This window comes from Sminthopsis crassicaudata, chromosome 1, assembly GCF_048593235.1.
Source record: "Sminthopsis crassicaudata isolate SCR6 chromosome 1, ASM4859323v1, whole genome shotgun sequence".
Lineage (NCBI taxonomy): Eukaryota > Metazoa > Chordata > Mammalia > Dasyuromorphia > Dasyuridae > Sminthopsis > Sminthopsis crassicaudata.
Genome location: NC_133617.1, coordinates 441,263,760 through 441,284,437, shown reverse-complemented (window position 1 = coordinate 441,284,437; position 20,678 = coordinate 441,263,760).

Here is a 20,678-nt window from a genome sequence, read left to right as displayed (position 1 = left end):
AATAAAATTGAAAATAAGAAAATTTAAATTAATAAATAAAACTAAGAGCTGGTTTTAGGAAAAAAACAACAAAATAAATAAACCTTTAGTTAATTTGATTAGAAAAAGGAAAGAAGAAAATCAAATTGTTAGTCTCAAAAATGAAAAGGAAGAACTTTCCACTAATGAAGAGGAAATCAGAGCAATAATTAGAAGTTATTTAACCAACTATAGATTAATAAATTGATAATCTAAATGAAATGGAGGAATATTACAAAAATATAGATTTCCCAGGTTAACCAAAGAGGAAATAAATCAAATAATCTTATTTTAGAAAGAGAAATAGAACAAGCTATTAATCAACTCCTAAAGAAAAAGTTTTCAGGGCCAGATGGATTTATATGTGAATTATACCAAACTGATACTATATAAACTATTTGAAAAAATAGGGAATGAAGGACTCCTACCAAATTCCTTTTATGACACAGACATGGTACTGATACCTAAACCAGATAGGATGAAAACAGAGAAAGAAAATTATAAGCCAATCTTCCTAATGAATATTGATGTAAAAATCTTAAATAAAATATTAGTTTACAGAAAGTCATCCCTAAGATAATACACTATGACTAACTAGGATTTATACCAGGAATACAGGGCTGGTTTGATATTAGGAAAACTATTAGCATAATTGATTATATCAATAACCAAATTAAAAAAATCAAATTATTATCTCAATAGATGCAGAAAAAGCATTTGATAAAATTAAACACCCATTCCTATTAAAAACATTAGAGAGTATAGGAATAAATAACTTTTCCTTAAAATGATTAGTACATGCTAAAACCATCAGCAAGAATCATGTAATGGGGACAAACTAGAACCATTCCCAATATGATCAGGAGTGAAACAAGGTTGCCCACTATCACCATTAATATTCAATATTATATTAGAAATGCTAGCTTCGCCAATAAGAGAAGAAAAAGAGATTAAAGGAATTAGAGTAGGTAATGAGGAAACCAAATTATCATCCTTTGCAGATAATATGATTGTTTACTTAGAGAACCCTAGAGAATCAACTAAATAACTATTAGAAACAACTCACAACTTTAGCAAAATTGGAGGATACAAAATAAATCCACATAAATCATCAGTATTTTTATATATTACCAACAAAGTCCAACAGTAAGATATATAAAAAGAAATTCCATTCAAAATACCTATCAATAGTATAAAAATGTAAAATAAAGAATCTATCTGCCAAGGGAAAGTCAGGAACTATATGAACACAACTATTAAAAAAAAACAAAAAAAAAAACTTTTCACTCAAATAAAGTCAGATCTAATCATTTGGAAAAATATGAAATGCTTATGGATAGGCCAAGAGAATATAATAAAAGTGACAATCCTACTTAAATTAATCTACTTACATCTGGTGCCATAGTAATCAAACTCCCAAGAAATTATTTTATAGACCTAGAAAAATGATAACAAAATTCATCTGGAGGAACAAAAAGATCAAGAATTTCAAGGGAATTAATGGAAAAAAAATGGCAATGAAGGTGGCCTAGCTGTACCTGATCTAAAATCATATTATAAAGCAGTGATCACCAAAACAATTTGCTATTGGGTAAGAAATAGACTAGTTGATCAGTGGAATAGGTTAGGATCACAGGGCAAAACAGTCAATAACTATAGCTATCTAGTGTTTGACATATCCAAAGACCCCAGATTTTAGGATAAGAACTCACTATTTGACAAAAACTGCTGGGAAAATTGGAAATTAGCATGGAAGAAAATAGGTATTTGTAGAGGGTCACAGATAGTGGGGGAATTCTGGGTGAGGTACAAGACCCTTCAGCTCAGAGAGAACCTGCTGACAGTGTCTGGTTTGGCTCCCCATACCACCCTTAGGGTTCTTAGCCTTCCTGAGAAGTTAGAGGTGGTAACAACCTGTATTATACTTGAAGCAGAGTAATACCAAGTACAAAGAGGCATCTACATACAATATAAATTGTTTATGTGGTTCTGCATATGCAAAATTGAGTTAGCACATGCACAATGTTGCTTTGGTTATATAAATGCATTAGGGTATTAGAAAGAATTTGGAATAAACATGTTTGACTATCCATGTGAGTCCTGCCTCATCACTCTTCTTCTAAGATCAAGAACTTGAGCTGGTACTGAGGTCCTCCAGAAAGCTATTCTGGCACCTAAATGTCTGGCCCTAGAACATAAGGCACACATCACCTGAACTGACACAATTGGTGAGTTCAGCAGAGGATCCCTGTGGTTTTAAGAATGTTAGGTATAAAAATAGGTAAGCGGGAAGATTTGATAAAAGCTAAACTAGTCACTTTTCCTTTTTCAGCAGAAATGGAGCAAATACTAAGAAGAGTGTCCCTCCCTAAGGAAGTATGAAGCATGCTTAGTTAGGTCAGTAGAGAAACAAGGTTTGTAGGTAACTCAAGCAGATCACTGAGTTCTCAGATGTTCTGTAGTGCACATCTCCTTGGTTTTGTAATAAGGAGAGTTTGGAGCCAGAGATGTGGAAAGTAATGGGAGAACAACTAATTGAATACAATGGGATAAAATTGGCTTTAAGTTTTAAAACAAGGAAAGATTTTAATTTGGGCAGCCAGTCAAAGGAGTATGAGGAGAAAAACAAGCAGAGGGTTGGTGCTGGTAGACCCAGAGGGTGCAGCACATGGGATGAAGCTAAGAAAGTCTTTTTTAGTATTTTGTTGATATATATATATATATATATATATATATATATATATATATATATATACATATATATATATATTTTTTTTTTTTTTTCTTTTTTCTTTTTGCTGCTCTAGGAAGTTTGAGAGGTGTGGCACTTCTCCATTTCTCAGGCCACCTTCACTTCTGCCTAAGCCTGCACATGTACCTTTGGAGTATCTTCTATTTCCAGAACCTCCTCCCTCAACTCAGCCTTCATGGGCAGGAGAAGGAGGAGGAGAAGGGGCATTGGGTGACACCATCAGCCCCTCTAGCACAATTTTGTCCTCCTGTGTCCTGAGGCAAGGCAAAAGAGAAGAGTCTTTACTGAAGTTAAGATTGTAATTGAGTACTTCAGCTTTTTAGGCAGGGCTACTTTTGAAGGCCTGCCAGAACTCTCACCTATTTCTGTTCAATGGGAAACTAATACACTAGTGTGGGTGGAACAGTGTGGCCCTTAACGGGTGAAAAAATCTAGGCCTTATTAGACATAGTACAGGAGCAACTGGACCAAGGACACTTACAACTTTCTCTAAGTCCTTGGAATTCTCCTTTATTTGATGTAAAAAAGAAATCTTGGAAAGTAGAGGATGTTGACTGATTTGAGAAAAGTAAATGAACAGATGGATACAATGGGAACTCTTTAGCCTGGGCTTCCATTTCCTACTCAATTGCCTAGAGAATGGCTTCTTTGGGTTATAGACATTAAGGATTTTTTCCACTATATCCCTCTAGATAAGGAGAATATGAAAAGATTTGCCTTTTCAGTGCCTAGAATTAATTTAGGTGAACCTTATAAAAGATTTGAATGGACAGTTTTGCCACAGGGGATGAAATATAGCTACCATGTGTTAGATGATGTGGCTGCTGCTCTTACTCCAGTAAGAAAAGCATTTCCAAAAGTTATGTTATTACACTACACGTATGATTCTTGAGGTGTACACCTGAGGAGCAAATGTTAGAAGCATGTTTACAAAAGACCAGAGAACATTAAGGAACTACCAATTATATATAGCTCCAGAAAAAATCAAAAGGCATGCTTCTTTTTAATATTTAGAATATGAAGTATACCCTAAGGTATTTATAGTATAAAAACTTTCTTTAAAAACAGAGAAGCTGAACATCTTAAATGACTTTCAGAAATTGCTAAGAGATATTCAATGGAAACATTCAGTATTAGGCTTAACTACTTATCAATTACAACCATTGTATGACATTTTAAGTGCTTTAAACTCACCACCCTGAGTGAAACAGGAAACTGAAGACTTCTCAGAATAATAACCTTAGGTAATTCAAGACTCAGCACTAAGGGTCTGTTTAATTATTAAGGCTCTGGGAGAAGAGCAAAGATTTACTCTTCCCGAAGAAAATACCTCAGGTAATCCCTTTTGACCCTTGTTCAACTGCTTAAAGAAGAAAAACCTGACCAATTGTTTAATGGCCTGAAAATATCTGAGAAGTCTCCAAACTGGCTATCTCTATCTGTTAATTGATTACTTATCTGAAGTAAAATAGACCAATCTTAAATACCTCTGGCTTAATTGATTATTAACCTTTGAAGCAAAACAGACTCCTTTTTCTTAATAACATTTATTGCTTAATCAAGACCCTGGTATCACAAAAAGCCTACCTGTATTCCAAAAACAAATAAGGAATAAAGGTCGAGTTTGTCAATGATTTTAAAAGGATTATGAGGAAATGGGTGGGGGAATAATTTCTGTAAAACCTTGACTATATAACTGTATTCCTTACTACTGTAAAATTGGCTTTTCCTACTCCAGACTTTCTGGTGAAGGGATTGAACCACTTCTCGGGAAAATAGAAATAAAGAAACTTTTCTGTTTGTCTCTAGAGAGGTCTTTGAGTAGTTAATTTTGGGTTAGGATCTTTGCATCCCATACAACTGTAGCTTATAAAAGAAGCCCAAGAGGCTCTGAGAAAGAAGTTGAACTAGCTTTACTCAATGTGGTTGAAAGAGTCACTCAATTGTGACAAAAAATTAATTTTTGCTACAAAAGCATCAGTCCTTCATCAAGGAGATAGTGTGATTGAGTGGGTGATCCTCCAAGCACAACCAGACCAAAGCCTTATTTCTTACCCAGTGCTTGTGGCTAGAATCTTATTAAAGTCTATTAAGCCAGTAATACGATTATCTGGGATAAGACCTGATAAGATATCTACCTTTTATACCAATGCACAAATTAATGTATGCTGTGAAAATATTCCAGAGTGGCAAATTTTATTGGCCACAGCTCCAAATTTTACACACAGGTCTCCATTAAAGATAACCCGACTATTACATTTCTAAGGTTCCTCTTAAAGGACCAACCATCTTTACAGATGCATCCAAACATAACATTTGTGCTATATATTCTCCTGACTTGGCTATAAAAAGAGTAGTCAGAACTTCCTTTCAGTCCACTAAGCAGAATGAATTGTATGCAATCATACTAGCTTTTACCTATTATCCAGGAGATGTAAATATAATATCTGATTCAGCTTATTCAGTAGGTGTGGTACAAAGAATTGCCAAATAAAATTTGTAGCCTCTAATATATATCAGCTTTTTAAGGAACTTCAGGAGCAAATGAGAAAATGTCCAGGTAAGTATTATATCTTACGTGTCTACTCATACATGAGACTTCCAGGTCCTGTTTTTTTATGGAAACTTGAAGGCAAGTCATCTTCTCACCATGTTAGCTAACACTCCTTTATTTCAGGCAGCCCAAAAGTTTTATTCTAAATATCTTCAGGCTGCATGAGCTTTCATCTGCAGTTTGGGATAACAAAAGAGGAAGCTAGGAGCATAGTTAAAAGCCTATATAGCTTGCCTTCCTTTCCATGCTCCCATGCTACCTCCAGGGAAAAACCCTAGTTGTTTGAGACCCAATGAAATTTGGCAAATGGATGTGACCCATCATAAATCTTTTGGTTGTCTGTCTTGTATCTATGTCATAGTAGACACCTTTTCAAGATTTACTATTGCAGTACCAGCAGCAAAAGAGACATCCCAAGTGATCACTGAATTCCTTATACAGGCTTTTGCATTATGATCATGCCACAAGCAATAAAAACAGATAATGGACCTGCATATACTTCTTTTTTATTAATTTATTTTTTATTAATTTTATAATTATAACTTTTTTTTTGACAATACATATGCATGGGTAATTTTTTTACAACATTATCCCTTGCACTCATTCTGTTCCAAATTTTTCCCTCCTTCCCTCCACCCTCTCCCCTAGATGGCAGGCAGTCCCATACATGTTAAATGTGTTATAGTATATCCTAAATACAATATACGTGTGCAGAACCGAATTTCTTGTTGCACAGGAAGAATTGGATTCAGAAGGTAAAGATAACCTGGGATGAAAAAGAAAAATGCAAACAGTTTACACTCATTTCCCAGTGTTCCTTCTCTGGGTGTAGCTGATTCTGTCCATCATTGATCAATTGGAACTGAATTATATCTTCTCTTTGTTAAAGATATGCATTTCCATCAGAATATATCCTCATACAGTATTGTTGTTGAAGTGTATAATGATCTCCTGGTTCTGCTCATTTCACTCAGCATCAGTTCATGTAAGTCTCTTCAAGCCTCTCTGTATTCATCCTGCTGGTCATTTCTTACAGAACAATAATATTCCATAATTTATCCAACCATTCTCCAATTGATGGGCATCCATTCATTTTCCAGTTTCTAGCCACTACAAAAAGGACTGCCACAAACATTTTGGCACATACAGTCCCTTTCTCTTCTTTAGTATTTGGGATATAAGCCCAGTAGTAGCACTCCTGCATATACTTCTAAACACTTTGCACACTTTTGTGCCCAGTATCAGATTTCACACACCACTGGCATATCCTTCAATCCTCAAGGACAAGCAATTGTAGAAGGAGAAATAGAGACATCAAGACGCTCTTCCAAAAACAAATAAAACGGAGAACCACAGGTAAGCCTAGAGAATGTCTAAACTTAGCCCTTTATACTATTAATTTTTTATTTTGATAGCTTGATTTTGATGAAGAAGCACTGGTTGTGGCAGATAGGTTTCATAACCTGCTGGAAGGGCAGTGTCCAGTGCGAGCAGCACTGGTATCTTTAGATAATCACCAGATGATGTGGAAAGATCCAGAAAGTGATGAATGGAAGGGACTAGACAGACTAATAGCTTGGGACAGAGGGTTTGCTTGTGTCTCTACAGATGGAGAAGGAATCCATTGGGTACTAACAAACCATATCCATCTTGTCCATCAGAGAGAGATGGAAAAATAGAAGACCCTCCAATGAAGGAGAATACCTAAGGAACATCGGGTAGTTCCATCTTTGATTGTGTCCACTGTAAAGGGCAGAAACTCAGAAAGATTGATTCAATCCTAAAACAAAATGTTAACTTAGTGGAATTGCTAAGAATGCTTATCTAGTTTAGCATGTGAATTCTCTAGTTCAATATGATTGATTTAATCTTACAACAAATAATGGTTCCCTAGTGACATAATAATTGGTTTATACTCAGTATACTGTAATGATTTAATTGTAATAGAGTATATAAATTGGGACAAACTCAGCCAGACACAGACTTTTCAAGATAGAGACCATCTGGGTGGCTCTCCTGCACTGAAACCAAGACCTATTATGGAGGGCCTCCAGAAAGCTAGCCTGGGCCCCAGTTGAAGGAGACAGACTGTGAAAGAGATAAAAAACATTTTGGACTTTATCCCTGACTATTCTCATGATGATTACTCTGTTAAAACAAAGGCTGGTCCCAAGTCCTCCAGAAAGCTAATCAGAACATTATAGTCCAACACTGAAAGAGCATAGCAGTTAACCCTATGTGTATGGCAATTGACTCATGAACATAAAAAAATAATTTTTAATGTGACTGATGCAGGACTTTAAAACCTACAGGAATCATTGGATTCCCTGACACATGAAGTGATGGACAATAGATTGGCTTTGGACTATCTCTTGGCTGCTGAAGGAGGTGTATGTGTGGTTATGAATTGATAGTTATTTTCTATACCTTCCTTCTGGGACTCATGGAAATCTTTTAGAGTATCTTGTTTATTCATATTGTTTGTTATATTATAACTTGCCTGTGTGATTTCTCCCATGATGATGGATTTAACCACTAATGTACACCTTGCTTCAATTAAAACAAAAGAAAGGGAGAGATGTAGAGGGCTACAGATAATGGGTGAACTCTGGGTGAGATATAAGACCCTAGCTCAGAGGGAACCTACTGACAATGTCTGGTTCAGCTCCCCATCTCCCCTAAGGATTCTCTGCTTCCTGAAGTTAGGAGGTGGTGACAACCTGTGTTGTAGTTGAAGCAGAGTGATACCAAGTAGCAAAGAGTCATCTACATACAATAGCAAGTTGTTTATGTGGTCCCACATATGCAGTATATAGTTAGCACATGCTCAGTGTTGCTGTGGTTATATAAGGGTAACAAGGTAAATAAGGCTGAGGGAATTTGGAATAAATGGACTCCATGTTTGACCATTCATGTGAGTCCTGCCTCATCACTCCTCCATCACTCTAAGACCAAAGACTTGGGCAGATACTGAGATCTTCTAGAGAGCTACTCTGGACACAACAGGCATTGACCCACACCTAATTCTGCATACAAAGATAATATTGAAATGAGTTCATGATTTATACATAAGGAGTGATAGTATAAGCAAATTAGAAGAACATAGGATATTTTACCTCTCAGATTTGTGGTAAAGGAAGGAATTTATATCTGAAGAAAAACTGGAACACCAGTTTGAATACCAAGTAGATAATTTTGGTTATATTAAGTTAAAAAGTTTTTGTACAAACAAAACTAATGCAGACAAGATCAGAAGAGAAGCAATAAATTGGGAAATAATTTTTACATTTAAGGATTCCGATAAAAGCCTCATTTCTAAAATATAAAGAAAATTTACTCAAATTTATAAATTTATAAGAATTCAAGCCATTCTCCAATTAATAAATGGTCAAAGGATATGAACAATTTTCATATGAAGAAATTAAAACCATAATTAATCATATGAAAAGGTGCTCTAAATCACTGTTGATCAGAGAAATGAAAATTAAGACAACTATGAGACACTACACACTTCTCAGATTGTATCCCTTTTTGATTTGATTTTTCTTATGCAACAAGATAAGTGAAATGAGTAGAAGCAAGAGAACATTGTGCACAGCAACAGCAGAATTAAGTGATGATCAAATGTTATGGACCCACTCTTTTCAACAATGAGGTGATTCAGTCCTGTTCCAATGGTCTTGTGATGGAGAGAGCCATCCAGAGAGAGGACTATGGGAACTGAATGTGGATCACAGATAGTATTTTCACCTTTGTTGTTGTTTGCTTGCTTGATTTTCTTTTTTTTTTTTTTCTTCCTTTTTCATTTCCCCCCTTTATAATCTGTTTTATCTTGTGCAGCATGATAAATGTGGAATGTGTTTTTTTAAAAAAAGAACTGGCCAATTTACAGTGAAAGAGGTTTTTTCCCTGAGGCAATTGGAGTTAAGTGACTTGTCCAAGGTCACACAGCCAGGAAGTGTTAAGTGTTTGAGATTAGATTTGAACTCAGGTCCTCCTGACTTCAGGACTGGTGCTCTGTTCACTCTGCCACTAGCTGGCCCTAATGAAAGAGTTCTTGATAGAGTTAAAGATGGTTAGTTCTGGCCCTAGAAAAAATATTTTTGCATTTTAAAGGAGCAGTTGCATAATACATTGCCCTCTCTAAGAAAATTAATCAAACCAAATATCCAAAGGGAACTTTTGACCCCTATGTACGTTCCTCTTCATGCTTATCTTGTATATTTCTTTCATATATAAGGAGGCAAACTGAAGGGGAATGAAATTGAACATCATACAAATTAGTAATTACTTAAGTCAGGAAATTTAATCCTATATTCCTTTGTCAATAATTCCATCATAAGGCTAAGGCCAGACAACAGTGTATTCAATTTAACAAACATTTAATTCAGGTCTATGTGTGAGGTAATCTGCTAAGCCTGTAATACATATATAAATTAAAATTAAAAAAAAAAAAAACAAAACTGTACCTAAAGATAGCACCCAAAAGGAAATGAAGAGAGGAGGAAGCTGAGAGCACAAAGAGTAGTTACCAGACGTAGGGGCATTCAAATCATATGCATAGATAATTTTTCAACATTGACGCTTGCAAAACCTTGCATTTCAACTTCCCCCCTCTTCTCCTGCAGATAACAAGTAATCCAATATATATTAAATATGGCAAAAATATATGTTAAATCCAATATATGTATACATATTCATACAATTATCTTGATGCATAAGAAATCAAATCAAACAGGGAAAAAATGCGAAAGAAAATAAAATGCAAGCAGCAAAACAACAACAACAAAAAGAGTGAAAATGCTATGTTGTGAAACACACTCGGTTCCCACAGTCTTCTCTCTGGGTGTAGATGGCTCTCTTCATCACAAGATTATTGGAACTGGTCTGAATCATCTCATTGTTGAAAAGAGCCACAGCTATCAGAATTGATCATAGTATAATCTTGTTGTTGCCATGTACAATGATCTCCTGGTTCTGCTCATTTCACTCAGCATCAGTTCATGTAAGTCTCTCCAGGCCCCTCTGAAATCATCCTGCTGATCAATTCTTATAGAACAATAATATTCCATAACATTCATATACCATAGCTTATTCAGCCATTCAGACCTTTTCTGAAGTTCTTCCAAAATATCTTCTGCTGAAAATTTGTTACACTCAAAATATTTGTGGGTTTTGTCACTAGTTCAGAGGTCAGATAAAGATGTGTCTCCTCTCTGCCATCTTGGCTCTGCCCCAACAAAGGTGCTATGTTGACTTGGATTTGAATTAGATTTAAGTGAGGGAGAGCGCTGCAAAATTGTCAGTCTTCTCTCTCTTTCAGTCATTGAAGTTCAGCGGCAAGACAAGTCATGAAGATAGGCAATGGTTCAGGATGCTATGGATGACCTTGGCCTTTCTAAATTAAGATTTTTTCCCATGCCTTAATTTGTCTGAAGCAATACCCATCCAATGACTAAGGGTTAGATAATGATTAAACAAAATGTAATATGTGAGAGGTGAGGAAAACCTATGTTTGGATGTTGTGCAAGTAGGCCTTATAATGTCTTTTTATTTTAATCATTATTACTAAAATTTTTTTTGCAAGGCAACTGGATTGACTTGTGCCCAGGGGACATACAGCTAGGAAGTATTAAGTGTCTGAGGCTGGGTTTGAACTTAGGTCCTCTTGACTTCAGGGCTGGTGCTCTATCCACTGTGCCATCTAGTGGACCCTAATTTTAATTATTCTTAAAAGGAATACTAAGAAGATGCTAATCTTAATTCTTTCAAGTGCTATTTATAACCTCTAGATCTAGTATCCTGAGGCATATCATAACTAATTGTTCTATCTTAGTTATGACATTAATGTTTAGTAGGCACACTCAGGCTGTGTTAAACTAAGACTGACAATTTTATCCACGGTTTAAAAAAACACATCTGATATCATGAAGTAAAACAATGTTTTCAATCTCTGGTTTTCTAGTAACATTTTCCAGTTTCTTGAGATCAGAATTTAGTGTTATAAAGTTCCTTGGAGATTATTCTAGTGCAACCACCTCATTTTGTGGATGGGGACAGTGAAGTTTGCAGCAGTGAATTTACTTGATCAAGATCATATAGCTAGTAAATAACAGACTTTGGATTTAAATGTCTATTTCCAAATCTAGCACTCTTTTTTCCCCCAATATATCACATTTATCAGTTCTTTTTGTATCAACATCATGAAAATCTAACCCTTCCAGGAAGACCAGAGAGGTTTCTTTTAAATCGCCAATTAGAATCATATTCCACTTAAGAGAGTTGGAAAGGTTTGAAAAACAGATCCATCAGCAGGATTGTCCCCTGTTGAGAATCTTAACTTCCCCTTAGTCTAGTCAGAGCACAAAAAGAAATTAAAGCAGAAAAAAACTAATTTGGACCAGAGATTGCCAATATGCCTGAATTTATAGCCTTTGTTGTTTTGTGGCATATCTCTTCCTCCAGAAGTGATGCATGGCATATGGTTAAGTTTTTTAAAAGAAAGGCAATTAAAATTAATATCGTCATGAGAATGATTTTAGAGAACTTTTGGAAACAATCCTTCACTACATGGTGACTCCCTAGGATATCTAAGAACTGGGATTGGGAATCACTATTGTATTCTATGTGAAAAGTTGCTCTTAGAGCTCTTTACTAAGAAGTGAAGCATGTCAGTCAGGAGGTTAGTTGTGTAACTCAGGGCCATTATTAGAATGTAGACTGCATCTTTATCTTGGGTAACTTTGGGATCCCAGGTCTATTCCTGGGACTTGATTTGCATATGTGTCTCTATGACTTATAAATAGGATTTACTATAATATAATATTGTAATAGATTTTTCAAAGGATTCCATGCTACTAATCTTTCCCCTCCTCTATCTAATCTTCAAGAGTTGCAAAACCCCCTTAAATTGTCTCTAAGCTTTCATTGATATAAATGTTCCTTTCAATGATGCTGTTCTTAACATATTCATATCTGTCTTTTCTGTGAGACTCTTGTTCATCTACCTTATAGGGATAAACATTGACCCAGGCTTTCACTGATCTAGAGAACTCTTATATGAGGAATCTCCTTCTATCAGCCATATCAAATATACTGCTTTGTAACTTATAGACTTATAGAGTTATCTTAACATACTAAATAACTTGGCCAGTGTCTCACAATATGGTCAGAGGCAAGACTTACACCCAGATCTTCCCAGCTTCAAGGCTAGCTTTCTACCCACCCATTGTACTATATTGTCTCATCATATTTTTATAGTATAGGGGTTATGCAATATTCTGGGGTCTTCCCTGCTTTATTCTGTCATAGCAAGGAGACCATTATAATATATGGAATGTCTATCAGTTATCTTTTGCTGTTCCAACTATTTTTTGATAATACATTTCTTTTTTAAGATTAAAAATTTTTTTCTCAATAGTATTTTGTTTTTTCAAATACATTTTTTCAACATTCATTTTTGTAATACTTTGCATTCCAAATTTTTCTCTCCCTTCCCTCTCACCAAGACAGAAAACTGATAAAGGTTAAACATATATTTTTATATCAGTTTTTTATATCAGTATTTTAACAGTGATACTATTGCTGCAAAAATAATCTTCCAAGAACCCAAGTCTGGTTGTATTATACCCCTACTCAGAAACTGTCAGTGACTCCTGGATATCTACAGGATAAAGGCATATACCTAAATTTGGCATTTAAGAATCCTCAAAAGCAATTTCCAATCTACTTACTTCAGCCAAATTTCAACATAATTCCTCTTCAGACACTCCATGTCCCATTAAAGCAGACTATTGCCTTCTTTTATTGTGTTGTCCTTTCTCATCTCTCTGAATTCTCATATAAATGTTTCCAATACCTGGAATATAACTTCCCTTCTTTCCATTTCTGACCCTTGAAATCTTCTTTCTTCAAGGCTCTAATCAGGTTTCTCTCTTGATACATCTAGCTACAAATGATCTCTGCTTCAAATTTTCTTAAGCACTTTGCTAGTGCCCCCCTCTACTATTTCTTGCTCAACCTTCATTACAAATGGAGTATAATAGTAAGTTTGCTTCCCCAGTGCAATGAAAGTTGAGCAAAAATTCCTTTTTTTAAAGCTCTATTGGAGCTCTATTATTTTTTTTAAAGCTTTATTAGAAATCATCATTATTGTATTCATAAATAATCCAGAGTTTTCCAATGGACAAGATTTGTAAAAGCTTTTTATAAAAGGTAAGAAATTACCATTGGGGGCTTAGCAAATTGGAAACAGTAGGTAGAATGATGCTGGGTAAATTGTTTTGGATATAGTGTTAGACTAGATTAACTCTTAGTCCATTTTCAATTCTGAGACTATAATTTCATCAACCAGAAGTCTCTCCTCTCCTTCTCCAGATACACAAAAGTAAGTTTGAGGGAGGATTTGAGGTCAAAAAGAATGTGTAAATAAAATGTTATAATAAATATAGTATCCAATAGAAACACAAATAGAAATAGATATATAGAAGAGTAGTTATGGAAAGTGAACAGGAATTTTCTTCCAGTAAGCAGAGGGAATAGGAAATTCAGAATGGGGACTCATTTGAATGGGAACATTTACTAATATTCTAGACAGTGACTTGAGTGTAGAGATACAAAGATGAAAAATGGAATAGTCCTTTCTTTCATAGAGCTTATATTTTAGTAAGGATAGAAATATATGCAAATAAGTGAATATTTGATATATACTTTGATAAGGCAAAGTGTGCTTATAGGACTATAAGAAATATAAGTAGAGCGATTGAAATCCTAAATTATATCCCTATTGTAAGATTCATAGATAGGAGAATAGGTTTGTAGGAAATTATTAGTTCTATAGTTAGTGACTTTGTGAATCTGCACCAGTTTAGTTTCATCTTACACTTGGATGATATGCTTTCCTTTGCAAGTTTCACTTGGCTCCATAAGGGAAAACACTTGATGGAATGTAGAGAAGGGTTTCTTAACTTTTTCTGTCAACCTGGACCCCTTCAAACATATGGTGAAGTCTATGGATCCCTTCTCAGAATAATGTTTTTAAATGCATAAATTGAAATACATAGGATTACAAAGGGGACAATGTTAGTGAAATACAGTTATCAAAATATTAGGAAAAAAAGGAAACAAATTCATGGACTACTGGTTAAGAATCCTACTTCCTGGAAGGCTGGATTTGAGAGAGAGAGAGAGAGAGAGAGAGAGAGAGAGAGAGAGAGAGAGAGAGAGAGAGAGAGAGAGAGAGAGAGAGAGAGAATAGAAAGTCCTAGATAAAAGAGATAGGGCCATGAAGAACATGGGAGAACTCATTTCTGAGAATGAAATGGAAGAGTATGTTCTGGGTAGCCAGGGAAAAAGAGACACATGGGAACCTGAGAGACAGCATTGGAGCAGATTCTAGGATTCCACATGAAATAGCACCTCTTGGAGTTTCTGGTGCTGGAGCAAATCCTGAAGAGGCAGCCCTAGAGATGAGTCATTGGGTGGGATCTTAATAGCAGAACAATTGTAATGACCTTTAAAGAAAATTTGTTTTAAGAGTTCAGAGCAAGTTCTCTTTCTTTGCATTTTTTTTTTAAATGATCAAATTTGATTCTTAGGCTGATTTTTCTCTATAGTTCTGGCCCACCTTTTCTTTTGCTTGCCAGACTATGTAGACCAGTAGAGTAGAAAGAGTATTAGACTTAGAGTCAGAGCACACATTTGTGACATTGCACAAGTGACTTCTTTTAGGCCTTAGTTTTCTAATCTGTAAAATCAAAGGTTTGGAATAGATAACTTTTTTAATTATAGCTTTTTATTGACAGAACATATACATGGGTAATTTTTCAGCATTGCCCCTTGCAATCACTTCTGTTCCAACTTTTCCTTTCACTCTCTTTACCTCCTCTCTTGGATCAGGCAGTCTCATACATGTTAAACATGTTAAAGTATATCTTAAATACAATATATGTGTGCATATCTGTACAGTTCTCTTGCTGCAAAAGAAAAAGTGGATTCAGAAAATAACCTGGGAAGAAAAACAAAAATGCAAGTAATCCACATTCATTTACCAATGTTCTTTCTCTGAGTGTAGCTGGTTCTGTCCATCATTGACCAATTGGAACTGAATTGGATCTTCTCATTGTCGAAGATATCCACTTCCATCAGAATACCTGCTCATACAGTATCGTTGTTGAAGTGTATAATGATCTCCTAGTTCTGCTCATTTCATTCAGCATCAGTTCATGTTAGTCTCTCTGTATTCATCCTATTTGTCATTTCTTATAGAATATGGAATAGATAACTTTTTTAGTCCCTTCCTGGTCAAAATCCATGGGCCTATGAACCTGAAGCTAAATTTACAGAACAAAAACAATTAAAAATTGAATTTTTAATTGTTAAAATTTTAATTTTAAAGAAAATTAAAATTTAAAAATATGTATGATAAAATATACATATAAAATAAACATTAATATATAAAATATACATATAATCACACAATTTTTATATACATCACAAAATCTACATGTACAAAATATATGTAAATGCACACATGTGTACATAATACATATGTGTGTATATCTATCTATCTATATGATTATTATTTGTGGTACAGTGGAAGGGGCAGTGCTTTTTAAAAAAAATATTAGTAGTATTTTCATCCTTTTTTGCTGTTGTTTGCTTGTTTCCCCCTACTTTCTCATGTTTTTTCCCTTTTGATCTGATTTTTCTTGCACAGCATGACGATATATAGAAATATATTGAGAAGAATTGCACATATTTGACCTATATCAGAATTCTTGCTGTCTTGGGGTGGGGGGAGAAGAAAAAAGATTTGTAATGCAAGATTTTACAGAGGCGAATGCTGAAAACTATCTCTGCATGTATTTGAAGAAATAAAATACTATTAATTTTTTTAAAAATGTGGCATTTTTAATTCATTGAACAAAGCAATCATTTCTGCAACACAATACAATAAAAAGATGATTGTAAATGAAACTGTAAATCTACCATATACTACTGGCTATACCTTCCAAATATATATTAAAAAAAAAAAAAAAGCCGCCCTGTACATGCAGGCATACATAACTATATATATTTTATCATTTTGTATTTTGACTATTCACTACATTGCCTTCTTCACCTAAGGTGCAAATCACTTAATATTTTACAGCATCACTTTATCACCACTATAAAACAAGAGAATTGAACTAGATTAAGAGTTCTTAAGCTTTTGTTATATCATAGAGACTTCTGGAAGTCTGAAGAAGCCTCTGGACCCATTCTCGGAAGAACATTTTATAAAGCAATTGAAAGAATACTAGGGGTGGCTAGGTGGCACAGTGGATAGAGCACCAGCCCTGAAATCAGGAGGACCTGAGTTCAAATTTGACCTCGGTCATTTAACACTTCCTAGTTGTGTGACCCTGGGCAAGTCATTTAACCCCAATTGCCTCAGGGGGAAAAAAAGAATACTAAATTTCAGGTACAGTGAAATAGTGAAAATAAAGGTGTAATTTTTTCCCCAGCCAATTTCATGGAACCCCTAAAGTAAATAGAACCCTTGAATGACATGATTTCTCAAGTAGTATTTAGTTTTAATAATCTTTGATTTTATGGTATATATTACTTATATCTTTCACTAACATCATCTCCCAATATCTCATCATGTCATGAAGTTGAGGCTTTGGTTCTGGAAAAAGCCTAGAAATGGAATATTTTATCAATTTGTTTTTTGTTTTTATACTAAAGCCATCTCTATGGGAAATCCTTCTGCCATTTTCCCCTCTATATTGAACCTTCCTTTGTGACAAGGAATTATTCATTTTGGGCAGATAGAGAAATTAAGTCCTTGGTGTGACATCATGAGTCATGGATGGGTTTTGTACATAGGTAGCTTTTGTAACTATTAATTGAATGGAAATAATTTGGATTGTAAAGCAAGTCTCAGCCTAAATGGTAAAATAAAATAAAAGATGTTATCTGAAATCCTATTTTTCCATCTTCTAAGCACTTATGCAGGTACCTTATTATTTTTGGTCCACTTTCTCTTGTTCAGTCCTCTCAAATTTTCTATACCAAAGACTTTTTCCCACTTCTCCTCTGCAAAAAATAAAAATGAACAAACAAATAAATAAATAAATAAAAATCAGGACTCCAGAAATCACTTCTCAGTCATTTTTGGAGCTTATCTAGTGTATCTCATAAATATGATATGTTTCTAGCATATACTGAACAAAGAAGGTTAAAGAAGTACTCTCAAGTAATATGTGTGCTTATCCTTCTTGAGATAATGGTCCCCACTTTTGTTGTCTAATCCATCAATGATTAATAATCAGTGGATAAGATATTTTTGATCAGATGATCTGTTCCAGGGAGTTGTTATTCACTATTATCTCACATCCTATGATTTAGAAGTACCATGTATACATATGAGTAATCCTACATCATTATTAGAGTTCAAATAACTCCCATTCTTTATAAATATATCTATATTGTAAAATTGGCCATAGAATATAGCCCAGGCCTCATCAACAACTGATTTTTTTTTTTTTTACACAGCTCCTATATAGCTGGGGAGTACAGTGGAGGTTCCATCTGGTAATTTCTGGAATAATTCTATGATTCCCTACTGTTCTCCTCTTCCTATGAGCCCTGGGTCTCCTGTCCCCTTAGGCTCAGTTTCACCAGCCCTGAAAACAGGAGGGAAGTGGGTGTATAACACCTGGTGAATAAATTTACACTCACAGATAATTGTTTCCATGTTGGTTTGTCATAATTAACTAAACAGGCTGTAGTCAAGTTTCATGTGTGATAACATGTGTGGGAATCCTGCCAAAATATGAAGGGTGGATGAGGAAGTCATCAAGTTTGTGAAAGAACTTTTCTTTCCCTGGCTTTTGTTGACTATTTAGTTACTAGAAACTATAATTGCGCCAGCATTTAATTAGTTAGTTAAAAGATGGAAGAAGAGTAAATTCAGCTTCACAAATCTGCTTGAGGTTGTCACACTTCAATACACATTTCACTACCTAGCATATATGTAAGAATAGAAATAGTGTCACTAACAGATTGAATTGAGATTTTCATAATTTGAAATTATATCTGTAAATGTGTCTGATCTTCAAGAGCTTTTGTTAAATTTCAAATAAAAGAAATTTGGAAAAATAAATGGGAAGGCAAGTGGTTAGAGCCAACAAACTGAAATATAATGGATAATGTCATATTGTTGAGGAGAAAAAAAGTGGAAAAAAGGGGGAGGGAAGGAGACAGAGGAGAGAGAGAGATATAAGAGAGACACATACACACATAAATATATATACACACAGATAGACAGATAAACAGATAGAGAGCGAGAGAGAGACAGAGAGAGACAGACAGACAGAGAGAGAGAGAGAGCTTTTTTCTGGGGTGGCAGGTGGATGGCTATAGAGTTCCAGCTCCTCTGACTTCTCAGGGAGGTGAGAACACAAAACCATATATTCTTTGTAGGTTTCTTCTGGACTGAAGGGTCTTACTTGAAACAGGTATACATAAATCCACCAGCATGGGAGTTATTACACAAGCACATAGTAATATAACCCAGGCTAGTAGTAGTGATGTAACAAACAACATGAATCAACATGAGAAATTATACATGTCCATAAGTTCTAGAAGGAGGGTATATAAATAACAATCACACATATAGCTTCTTCAGCAGCCAAGAGATAGTCCAAACCCAATCTATTGCCCATTACTTCTTGTGTCAGGGAATCTAATGATTCCTGCAAGTTCTGAAATCCTGTAACAGTCTCATTATGTGTTAGGGAATGCAATGATTCCTGCAGATTTTGAAGTCCTGCAGCAGTCTCAACAATTTTTGATATTCATGAGTCAATTCATGAGTACACATTGGGTTAACAGCTATCCTTTTTCAGTGGTGGGCACAGTCAGCAATGGAATTACCTGATGTTTCTTGGATCTTCTCCTTTGTTTCAAGGGTCTTCTTCATCTCTCTCCAATGGACAAGGTGAATATGGCTCATTGGCACCCATCTGATTCCTTCTCCATCTGTAGAGATACAAGCAAATCCTCTCCCCCAAGCAGTTAACCTCTTCCATTCACTACTTTCTGGATCTCTCCACATCACCTGGTGATTTTTTAAAGAGAGTGGAGCTGCTCGCACTGGACACTGCCCTTCTGGTGGGTTATAAAACCTATCTGCTGGAGCCAGTGCATCTTTATCAAAATTTATTTTAAATTGATCAAAAATCAAAAATTTAAAAAAAAAAAAATATATATATATATATATATCATATATATATGGAGCTAAATTTAAAAGTTCTCTAGGGTTTTCTGTGGCTCCCCCTTTCTTTTGTTTTGGAAGAGCATTTTGATGTCTCTGTTTCTCTTCTCTACTATTGCCTGTCCTTGAGTATTAAAAGGTATGCCAGTGGTGTGTAAAATCTGATACTGTGCACAAAAGTGTGCAAAACGTTTAGAAGAATATGCAGGTCCATTATCTGTTTTTATTGCTTGTGGCACACCCATAATTGCAAAAGCTTGTATAAGGAATTCAGTTGTTGTCTTTTGCTGCTAGTATTGCAAAAGTAAATCTTAAAAGTGTCTACTACAACATGGATAAAAGAGAGATGACCAAAAGTTTTATAATGGGTCACATCCATTTGCCAGATTTCACTGGGTCTCAAACCATGAGGGTTTTTCCCTGGAGGGAGCATACGAACATGGAAAGGAAGGCAAGCTGTACGGGCTTTTATTATTCTCCTAGCTTCCTCTTTTGTTATTCCAAATTGCAAACATAAAGCTTGAGCAACCTGATGATATTTAGAATGAGATTTTTGGCTGCCTGAAATAAAGGAGTATTGGCCAACATGGTTAGAAGGTGATCTGCCTTTGAATTTCCATAAAAAATAGGACCTGGAAGTCCATTATGAGAGTGGACATGCAAGATATAAATCTTACCTGGATGCTTTCTCACTTGCTGTTGAAGCTCCTTAAAGAGCTGATATATATTAGAAGCTACAAATTTTATTTGGGCTTTGGCAATTCTTTGTACCACACCTACTGAAAAGGCCGAATCAGATATTATATTTACATTTCCTGGATAATAATTAAGAGCTAGCATAATTGCATATAACTCATTTTGTTGAATGGCGTCAAAATGTAATCTTAGGGCTAGCTTTCTGGAGATCCTTTGGACAGGCCTTAGTCTTTAGGGAGAGAAGTAGTGAAGGCAGTAAAACCACCAAGAGGATGCTCAAAAATGGAATGTCTCATTTCCAGTCCTTCTCAGCCCTTAAATATCCTATTACAATTACATCATTACATCATACTGGTTTTGTGTGAACTAGAGAAGTATTACATCACCATGCTAAG